This window comes from Megalobrama amblycephala, linkage group LG2 (genome assembly GCF_018812025.1).
Source record: "Megalobrama amblycephala isolate DHTTF-2021 linkage group LG2, ASM1881202v1, whole genome shotgun sequence".
In the NCBI taxonomy this organism is placed as follows: Eukaryota; Metazoa; Chordata; class Actinopteri; order Cypriniformes; family Xenocyprididae; genus Megalobrama; species Megalobrama amblycephala.
Window position 1 is genome coordinate 7,663,661 of NC_063045.1, and position 12,119 is coordinate 7,675,779.

The 12,119-nt window shown below is 35.8% G+C and overlaps 1 protein-coding gene across 1 annotated transcript in view; it reads right to left on the minus strand.

Moving 5' to 3' along the window:
• The window catches only part of LOC125263394, a 105,152-nt gene that overhangs the window by 79,193 nt on the left and 13,840 nt on the right, over positions 1 to 12,119 (minus strand). The gene's annotated exons all lie outside the window — the stretch shown is intronic.

Genomic DNA, 12,119 nt, shown 5'->3' on the forward strand with positions numbered 1-12,119 from the left:
CTCCAGGGGGTTAATAAAGTCCTTCTGAAGTGAAGCGAAGCATTTGTGTAAAAAAATATCCATATTTAACAAGTTATAAAGTAAAATATTTCGCTTCTGCCAGACCACCTTACGTTAAATATGGATATTTTTCTTACACAAATGCATCACTTCGCTTCAGAAGTCCTTTATTAACCCCCTGGAGTCGTCTATGATGGATGGATGCACTTTTTGAGCTTCAGACTTATTGGTCCCGTTCACTGCCATTATAAAGCTCGGACACCAGTGGTTCCCTAACAGCATTAAGGGAGACTCAAGGATATTCCTCCCCAGACCATCACTGACCCACCGCCAAACCAGTTTTGCTGGATGATGTTACACATTCCCCACAGCATCTCCAGACTCTTTCACATGTCATCCATGAAGAGAAAGAGGACTTGTCAATTCTGGTGTTCTCTGGCAAATTCCAGTATCTGTCTCCCCGTATCTCCTCCTTGCTCTGGAAACTGTGCTGGGAGACTCGGTCATTTGCATAAAATGTTCCCAAAGCATCTCCAAATAAGAGTTTTCTGCAAACGAGTTCCTCACAGTCTTCCCTCACTCTCTTCAGAAATGCCGCTGTTTGCGGACGCGCTCTCGTCTGATCCTCGAGCAATGCCAAAAACTGCTAAAGTGATTCAGACAGGAACAGTGAGAGATTTCTGTTTCTTTTCAGTATTGCTGTTTCTATAATCATTAATAACAGCAGCATTTACACTGCAAGACCTGCAAGGCTTTTTGTCTGTTTATAACAAACTGTGAAAATGAACAAGAAATGTCCCCAGCCAACATAGCATGGTGGGGCCCAGATGGGTGTCACCTGGGCAGCCTAACTGGGGCCCAGACATTTTTGTCCACGGTTTCCATGGAGGCCCCACATGGGTTAGCCCAGATGAAATGAACACTGCTCAGTGTGCACACTACAGGCTGTTAAATGTAACACAGAAACATGCTGGAGTTAATGAGATAATTAGGTGATAATGAGCAGAATCACTGAAGGACAGAGGAACAACAAGAACTACAACTTCAGCCACAGCCTTCAATGAAATCAACTGAAGATAAAAGACATTAAATCTCTGAAGATCTGATTAAACATCTCCACAAACAGCATTACCAGCTTCACTTATTACTAACCAGATTGATTTTATTTCTGTTACACGCCTACAGAAGCTCTTATTGAGAATTACCAGAAGTTTAGATGTTGATGATTTGTTGAAAATAAGTTTGTTTTGATGTCACCGTGATCGAGGTCAGCACTTACTTCAGTTAGGCAGTTTAACTCTTCACTGTTTTAGTGTCAGTTTTTCTCTGGCTGCTCTTGCTATTTGCTATGGCAAGAAAGGTAAGAGTCAAGAGCTCAACTAAAGCAAACGCTGACCTCTTTCATGGTGACTTGAAATGAAACATTCTGTAAAACATTAATTAACACCTTTTTTTCTCTTGTTGTTTCTTCAGTGATTCTGCTTGTTATCATCAGGTGTCACCACTAATTGTCAATCATCACTCAATCAATTATCTCATTAACTTTAACACTGCTTCAGTGTTACTTTTTAACACCCGGTAAGATGGAGTCATATGGAATGTTTAAAAATGTGTTTAAAATGAAATGTTGTAAAATGTGAAAATAAAAAGGATTTAAATAAATTCTGATTTTAATCATCATCATCATCATCATCATTTCTTTATTTAACCAGGTTAAAAAACTCATTGAGATTAAAATCTCTTTTACAAGAATGACCTGGCCAAGAAAGCAGCAGCAATAACGTAGACATACAAATACACATCAAGACAAAAAAGAAAAAAAAAAAGAAAAGAAAAGAAAAAACAATCAAGGATCACAGCAGCAATTTACCAAAGGATAAAGCACAAAAAAAAGTAAAAAGTACTGTTAAAAGTAACTTAAACGCATTTAGTGATGGAAGCACATTCAGCTTTAAGACATTTTGTAAGGTATTCCAAACAGTTGAAGCATTATATTTAAAACCTTTTTTACCTAGCTCTGTTCGAACTCAAGGAACTTTAAGATATAATAAATTGTTTGATCGAAGATTGTAACAAACATTTGTGTTTGAAAAACTAAGAGACAAGTAAGATGGAGCTAGACCACAGATAGACTTATAAATAAAACAATAACAATTAAAAGTTCTTCGAGTATACAAAGATGGCAACTCAGCCTTATCGTATAAAGTGCAATGATGTGCTTGATAGCTATAACCAGTAATAAAATGTAAAGCACAATGATAAACAGTATCAAGTTTTTTTAAATAATGTACTGGGGCAGTCATGTAAAGCAGATCTCCGTAATCCAATAGTGGTAAAAAGGTTGCAGATACCAAATATTTCCTTGCACTAAAAGAAAATAAAGTTTTATTTCTGAAAGTTATTTATCAATGTGCGGCTTAAAGGTTAATCGATTATCAAATAAAATGCCCAGGTACTTATAACTCGCAACACATTCAATTTTTACTCCCTGAGAAGATATTATATCAGGAAGATAGAGCTTTAGAATTTGAAAAAATCATTAGTTTAGTTTTATCTATATTTAAAACTAGTTTAAGTTGACATAGTCGAGACTGAACAATATCAAATGCTGACTGTAAATAATGAAGAGCTTGTGAAGCTGATGAAGCACAGCAATAAATAGCAGTGTCGTCTGCATAAAGATGGTACATAGCATTGGGAATGTTATCACAAATATTATTTATATACAAAGAAAATAAAATGGGTCCCAAAACAGACCCCTGAGGGACACCTTTAGTGACTGACAGAACAGATGAAGTACAACCCTTTAAAAACACACACTGTGTTCTCACTGAAAGGTAGTTTTCAAACCATTTGATAGCATTATCTGAGAAACCAACAATGGCAAGTCTTTTTAGAAGGATGTCGTGATCAACTGTGTCAAAAGCCTTCGATAAATCAAGAAAAAGAGCTGAACAAATTTGTTTACAGTCTAAAGCATTTATAATATCACTAAACACTTTCATGGCAGCAGTAACAGTGCTATGCTGCTTACTGAAACCAGACTGAAAAGGAGATTAAAAGGAGAAAAAGTTTTTAATTGCTCATTTACTAATTTCTCCAAAAGCTTAGATAAAACACACAGTTTAGATATTGGCCTATAATTGTTTAACTGCAATGAATCCCCCCCTTTAAAAAGAGGAGAAACAAAAGCAGACTTACAGATCTTTGGGAGTTCGCACTGAGAAATAGAAAGATTAAATAAATAAGTCAGTGGTTTAGCAATAAAATCAGCTGCTAGCTTTAAATAAAATGGTTCTAGCTCATTATAGTCAACGATTGTACGCTGTCAAAGCCAATTTTGTACCCTTTTTGAAGGGTCAATTTTTGTTCTGTTAAATAAAGGTACAAAACTGGTCTCTTAAGGTACAAATCACAAGGGTACAAATTTGTACCTTTGTACCATTGTACCCCTAGGTACAAGTATGTACTTTATTTTCTGAGAGTGTATCAGAGGCGCAACAGTGTTCTCTTGGCGCTCGTGCACTGCGCAGTGTTCACACGGACGAGCGCTTCAATCTATCGCTCTGTTGCAGAGACTCTCTGTTAGGTTGAAACAAGCGGCAACCTCCCCCAGTCTCTCCTGAAGCCAATACGGAAGTGACTTAAACTGCGATTCATCGACTGGCCGCTAGGGACAGGCTCCAAAAGAGAGCAGAATCTCATTGAGTCCCATGTTAAATTGGCCAAGTTTATAGCAGAAAAAAACATGTTTACAAGTTGGTTCAAATTGTGGTTTTGGTCTATACTGCTAATGTTGCCCTTCATGACAACTCTGAGGGGGGTGAATTTTTTTCTAACTCATTCTTTTAAATTATATTAAGCCTTAAATTTCTGCATAATTAAGGGCGTGGTCACTTGAGTGACAGGTAGATGCCGCTGCTGTCTGTGAGCCGTCACTTTACCTCAGCTAATTCCAGCCGCTGGATTTGGCATCTCAGCCGTATTTGTGCTCGATTATTTTATACAATTATAAAATATGGCTTGCTGCATAATATTCAAGACTGATGTGTGTCTGTGTAGATGTGCATGCATATGGAAGAAACAGAACACATGTTGTTGGATCGTGGCATTGGCAAAAAGTTTTGTTTGTGAGATTTACTACAATGACAATACCAGGAGGATATACAACTCCGACAGCACTGCTTGGATATTATAACTAAAACTGCTGCACTATTTTGAAAGAATATACTTTGGACACGGGCTCATTTGTTGTTTGTTTTGCAATGGACATTTATATTTTACCCAAGTGCCACAGATTGGATTCATCTCGCGATCTCTATTATAAAGGTATGAAGTCCCATTTTAATTTTCCATGTTGTTATTTGCACACCCAACACAAATTACTGGTTTTGGAGCATCTATATCTTAAAAAAACACCGTAGATTGACAGTAAACCTTTAGAACTTTCTGATGATAAAACTTATCTCCATTAATAATTTAGATAGTATCTCTAGATAGATAGCTCCTTTGCTTGCTAACATGGTCATGTCGCGCTAGGCGGGCGTGGTTTCAGCAACCAGTCACATCAGCTCAAACCACCTTCCCGCTTCTTTGCCCATTTTCAGTTATCCGGGAGTGACGTGCGGTGACGCGCAGCTAAGATGGCCGCGTCCTCATTTAGGCGTCAAAACTGCTGTTCAGAAATCTATGGGTGACGTCACGGACACACGTCCATATTTTTTTACAGTCTATGGGTTGAAATCACAAAACAAAATAGCTACACATAAACGTATCCCTGCTCTTGATATACAATCTTAATGAACATCTTTGGTTTTAATGAGAAAAAAAAAATCATACATGGTTGGGTTAGAACCCAGAACCTCTTGCACGCTAAATGAAAATGCTGCCACCAGTCCATCAGGACAATGTGACATCAAATGCGGATCCTCGTATTTATTAAAGGGATAGTTCAGCCAAAAATGAAAATTTTATGTTTATCTGCTTACCCCCAGGGCATCCAAGATGTAGGTGACTTTGTTTCTTCAGTAGAACACAAATGATGATTTTTAACTCCAACCGCTGCCGTCTGTCAATCAAATAATGGGAGTGAATGGGAACTTCTACTATAAGAGTAAATAAAACTTGCATAGACAAATCCAAATTAAACCCTGCAGCTTGTGACGACACATTGATGTCCTAAGACACGAAACGATCATTTTGTGTGATAAACCGAACAGTATTTATATCATTTTTTAACTCTAATACACCACTATGTCCAACTGCATTCAGCACTCGTTAGTAAGGTCTGATCGCGCTCTGACAACGGAAGTGATGTCTCGCTCTTATTGAAGTATATGCCGACTCACTCAGACATCAATAATCAGCATTCTGGGGGCCATAGAAGAGTTTTTTATGATGCACCCAGAATGCATTGCAACATGATGCCACCTGTCTGCGTGTATGTATGTTTGGTGCACGCTCACATTAAAACACTGCTGGACAGATTTCATCGGACTATTATAATCAATAATGTGAAAATAACAATGTGACATTTATATAATCAAAAAATTCTGAATATGATAAGTTCATCTGACCACTACATGATGATAATATCTTTATCATCATAACCAGCATCATCTGATCACATGCAGTTCTTGCCACACCAATCACAATTACAGCAGCCAGAGAAAAACTCATTTTCAAAAAGCCAACTAAAGCAAACACTGATCACCATAATGAACTTCAAACTAAACATTTTAATCTAATCTAAACCTCTGTTAATTCTCAATAAGATCTTCTGTAGATGTGTGACAGAAATAAAGTCAGTCTGGTTAGTGAAGCTGGTAATGCTGTTTGTAGAGTTTGTCCTCCTCTGCTGAGATTTTGAGAGATTAAATGTTTTCTTCAGCTGATTTCTTCTAAGGCTGTGGCTGAAGTCAGTTGTAACGGTCTTCAAACATTTTTCCATTAATGGTAAATGTTTGAAACCCTGTACTGCCAGGCAGGCACTAAACCATTTTTAAAAAATTTTGTGATTATTCCAACCAATCCTGTTCCTGGAGTGTGACTGTCCTGTAGAGTTTAGCTCCAACCCCAATAAACCAACATGTTCTCCAACCAACACGACCATATAGGTCATTTGTCACTTCCCTGAAATACGTCTCGTAGGAGCGTTTACTAAAGTGGTGCCCCTATCGACAGCTGGACACTTTCATTTTAATTCATGAATTATGACCCATAGGAGCGTTTGCTTTCATTTTAATGCATTGTTCCCTTTTATCTGCATCAGGTTTCGGGTTTCGCGTAGCTCAACTGGTATAGCATTGCAATAACAATATGCAATCATGTGATCATGCAATCGTGGGTTTGATCCCAGGGAACACATGTGCTCATAAAGTGTAAATGCACTATAAATCACTAAGGTTAGGTTTAGGGATTGGGTGGGTGTAGTCATTAATAAAAATTTAATTTTGGTAAATGGAAATAGGAGAAATGGTGTAAAAAGCCCACACACTGCATTTAAATGAACACGCATTTTGATTGGTAATGACAGTCATACGTCATTTCATGACGACAGACGTAACACGACACTGCCATTATTTTTACGCCCACTAGAGGGCGCATGACTTCAAAACGTAAATATAGGTCATAATAGAGTACCTCAGGGATGACGCGTTTTTGTAGGCCAACCCGGAAGTTAGCGGCACGGGTTCCCTCGGTTGAAAGCCTATGCATTTTTCCCATAGACTTTTGGAAAATCGCAGAAAATAAGCTCTGTGTTTAACAAAGGGTTATGACACTTACACGTTTTGTCTATCAAGATAAGCTTTACAAGTGAACATATTTATAGATTTTGAAGCCTAAATAAAGTCGTCAGATATAAAAAGCTAACAGTAGGCTATAAACGGACTACAGCACACCATGGTCGCGGATCAACGTCGTCACCACCAAGCGTCCTCAAACTTTATTTAGAAACAACTTTATTTACAAACATGCTTGCTGATTATGATCTGTGTTGTGTATGAATACTTATACACTTTTTCATGAGAAATGCTGTCCAAATGTCCCGTTTGTCATGATGACGTCTAAAGTCCCTGCCAAAGGAAGTAGTCCATTTAAGCACTTTGTTAGCAACCGCCGTTTTTAAGACACAATAAAGGTTTTAAAAAATCACAAGTGGGTTATAACTGGTGTGTTTTATGTCATAGATCAAAACGTGAAAGTATTTAGAGGCTTTGTTAACCACAGACCTTATTTCAGACGATTTAGTAAAAACCCATTCAAAAAACCCATAGACTTTACGGCGTTGGAACCGGAAGCCCTAAAATGCTAACTCACTTCCGGGTTTTGCCTACAAAAATGCGTCATCCCTGAGATACTCTATATGGTGCTTATAGGGTCGTTTTTTTTTTTTTTTGGAGGACAGTCTGCAATAAACACACCTGATTGGCTTTAAATGTCAACTGATTTTCATTTTCAAGCAAAATCCAACAGCTGAAGCGACGTTGGAGTCTACATCTTGTGCCTGCTGTGACCCTGCAGATAAAAACAGTTTCAACAGAAGTTGCTCTTGCAACATTATTTCTGAGAAGTTTCCACTATTCTTATCTTTTTTTTTTTTTTGTGAAGAACATATCATGTTGATCTGTTAATGTCAATGACACAATCATTTAAAAAGAAAAAAGGGAATAATTTAAAAAAAAATTATAAATGCATTGTGATGCAAATGCAATGCATGATTTGCTGCAAGTTGTAATTATGCAGTAATAATTTACTGAAAATTGTGTCTATAAGTGATGATTTGTTTTCATCCATTTTGCGAGCTGCTAACTAAAAGCAAGTGTACCCTCACTTTTTCTTGCATACCGACACTTCTCATATGTTGCTGGTACCAGGGGCGTCAAACCCTTTTTCTACTCAGCCCCCCTTAAAGGGAACCCCGGGTGTTAAGACTTATATGGCTTAATATAAAGTAATTGATGTCTCTTACTGAAATATGTAGAAAACCAATGAAAGATTTACATTATTTAAAAAATCCATGACATATTTTGGACAATGAGGGGCGCCATTTTGTTTGTAGGTGCGAAGTGCGTTCTACGTTGATGACGTCAAATGGTTGCACTCGGTGAGCTACTGATGCTGCCCTGTTGTATTTTTCACTGCGACACAACTGGAAATATAATATACAGTACAGTCCAAAAGTTTGGAACCACTAAGATTTTTAATGTTTTTAAAAGAAGTTTCGTCTGCTCACCAAGGCTACATTTATTTAATTAAAAATACAGTAAAAAACAGTAATATTGTGAAATATTATCACAATTTAAAATAACTGTTTTCTATTTGAATATATTTGACAAAGTAATTTATTCCTGTGATGGCAAAGCTGAATTTTCAGCATCATTACTCCAGTCTTCAGTGTCACATGATCCTTCAGAAATAAAAATTCTTACTGACCCCAAACTTTTGAACGGTAGTGTATAATGCTACAGAAGCTTTGTATTTCAGATAAATGCTGTTCTTTTGAACTTTCTATTCATCAAGGAATCCTGAAAAAAAAAACTGTTTTCAACATTGACAATAATCATAAATGTTTATTGAGCAGCAAATTACAATGATTTCTGAAGGATCATGTGACACTGAAGACTGGAGTAATGATGCTGAAAATTCAGCTTTGATCACAGGAATAAATTACTTTGTCAAATATATTTCAATAGTACACAGTTATTTTAAATTGTAATAATATTTCACAATATTACTGTTTTTTACTGTATTTTTAATTAAATAAATGTAGCCTTGGTGAGCAGACGAAACTTCTTTTAAAAACATTAAAAATCTTAGTGGTTCCAAACTTTTGGACTGTACTGTATACAAAGCCAATTTTCAGTTGATGGGCAACAAAAGAAGCGATGTAAGTCAGCACTGCTTTACTAGCAATAAGATGAGAAAAGAATGGTTTTAAATAATGTAAATCTTTCATTGGTTTTCTACTACATTTTTCAGTAAGAGACATCATTTACATTATATTAAGCCATAAAAGTCTTAATACCAGGGGTTCCCTTTAAAAAAAATGTGATTAGCTCCTTAATTTGTGTTCATCTCAGTCCCCTGTAAAGCTCATATTAAAACAGCGGCAGACTTTGGGTCCTCCCCGTCTTTTTTACTCAGCTTGGTTACTCCGTTTCCCACCCACTGTACAGTAATTGCTATCCAAAACCTTTCAAAAAGCTCAAAAGTTTACAATGAGTTCAGTCATTACTAGAGAGTTATCATGTTTCTCACTTTAGAATACTGATCCAAATAATTAGTTCCTTCTGAAAGATTTCTTGATTCATTACTAGTGAGTTTCCATGATTTTCACTTTAGAATTAATTATATATTATGCATTATTCACATTATGAACATATATAAGTTAGTCCTCTGGAAGGTTATAAAAAATAGTAGTTATTGTTTAGCTAATTAAGAACATAGTTTGTTAGTTAATAGTAGCAAGTATGTTAATATTGCGTTACTCGTTTGTTTCTGAGTTCATTTATTAATGGCAGAACAGGTTTAACTGAAGCATTCAACACAGTAAAAGTGGCATATGTTCCTGTAAGGAGCTTTATAGGTTACCTGAACCCTTAAAATGATCTAACCTAATCAATTTGAAATTTAATCTTTTTATTTTTTGTTTGAACCAGTTAATTTACATTACCACATTTTGATACATTCTTTTTTTATTTTGGTCAAGCAAAATAAAATCGAACTAACTGATTTTAAGTGAAAAACATGATTAATTTATCAACTTGACTTTACACCAACAAACAGGATTTTTATGGGTTAGATCAGGACTGTTGGTGAAGACAGTCGAAAGGTAGGACATTTTTACTCAGGTTTGCACATTTTAAAAAAGAATGGTTAACATGTTTATTTGTAGGTAATGTGGGTCATGTGACAACACTATAGCATACTACTCTGAAACATTATTTGTTGCATATTGTATACTATTTCACACTATTCTTAAAAAGCATGCAATAACTGAGGACAAACAGCAAGAGTATCAATACATATATTTATTGGTAATAACTGAGACAGCTTCATTATGAACACTTTTGCTTTGATAAAGCAGATCAGCTGAAGTTGTTAGATTTTATTACATTACAAGTAATATCATTACTTCTTGTCTTATTTTTTATATTTTAATTTATTTGTTTTTATTGTTAAAAAGTAATTTTTGATCCACTGCAGCATTTTCTAAAATATACAGCCAAAACATTACTTCTGTTTTTAGTAACATACTGCCTAAATTACTGCATACCAGCAAAATTTGTTTGGTGAAAATACAAAAGATAATAATAAAATACTCAAGCCATTATTAGGGAATCAGATCTTTTTAATAGCACTTATCACATGAATATACAACGTTCTTTCAATTTCATTTCCATTTTCCTGAATATAATATAGTTTATATGTTCTAAACTTCAAGGCACGTTTTCCTTGACTGATGCGAAGTTAAAATATAATATAAAAAGTCTACATTCAAAGTGCAATTTTATGTGTTCTACTGGGGTGGCGCTTCAGGTTTTTGTGAGGACTTTAGTGTTAGTTATAATACTTTAGTGATGACACTGGGAAACATTTACAAAAACAGGTACCATGACACACTTCTAAATCCTTCAGAGAGACCTGCAGATGATAAACTCTTTGAACAGAGAAATCAAACACCTGAAGAGAGATTTGCACAAAGAGATTTGTTCAGACAGATGATGTTCAAAACTGGGGTCAATAAACTCCTGTCTGCAGAAACCGGGGATTGACTGTGTATTCAAGCAAAGGTGATTATTTTCATCACACAGTGATAATATTCTACAATAAAAAAAGACACAAATAATTACATTACCACAGTAAACAATCACAGCACAGCTGAACACACTCAAGAAAAGAGACATGAAATGGAGAAAAACATTAATAATGAACAGATGATGTGAATTTAACGCCCCCAAAAGTCTTCATCCTGTCATGAAATGCACAAATTTTACAGTAAAAAAAAACGGATCAGCTGCTCAAATGCTCCATAAAATAACAATGTTTACAAGACATTTGTTAAAACAAAATACAAAGAAAAGCAACTAACTTTGCACATTTAACAAAGAAAAAAATATCTGTTCATTATAGTACAAAATGCTTGTTGTTTTACCAACACATATCTGTGAAATGTGATTAAACGCTCTTCAGATGCTTAATACTAGAGAAGAGGTTAATATGCAACAGTCAATAACATATGGAAGATAATATATAATAATATATTATGAAAACATATTTGGCATTTTGATGTTAGTGTTTCAGTGCAGGTTCAGTTTTTACAGGTTCAGCTCCTGAGATTCAGAGTTTGATCAAGGACACAATGGTGATATTTCCTTGATTTGAACCTTCACTCTTTAACCACAAAGCTACGACACCAAACAAACATTCATCAACTCTAACATAAAAGGATTTCTGCTGAAAACACAAGTTTAGTGTAACATGAATGTTAGGAATAACATCACGCTGGTGTTTTATCAGGGATGTTCCTGTAGTGTTGTCAAGACGTCAATACAAATATTGTGAAGATAACATTAGAAACAGCAATACTGAAAAGAAACAGAGAAATCTCTCACTGTTCCTGTCTGAATCACTTTAGCAGTTTTTGGCATTGCTCGAGGATCAGACGAGAGCGCGTCTGAAAACAGCAGCATGTCTGACGAGAGTGAGGGAAGACTGTGAGGAACCGTTTGCAGAAAACCCTTATTTGGAGATGCTTTGGGAACATTTTATGCAAATGACCGAGTCTCCCAGCACATACCCCACACGACTCCAGAGGGTTAATAAAGGCCTTCTGAAGCAAAGTGATGCATTTGTGTAAGAAAAATATCCATATTTAATGTAAGGCAGTCTGGCAGAAGCTAGATATTTTACTTTATTACTTGTTAAATATGGATTTTATTTTACACAAATACTTCGCTTCAGAAGGCCTTTATTAAACCCCCGGAGCCGTGTGGAGTACATGTTAATGATGGATGGATGCACTTTTTTGAGCTTCAAACATGTTGGACCCGTTCACTGCCATTATAAAAGATATTTATTAATATAACTCTGATTGTGTTCATCAAAAAGATGAA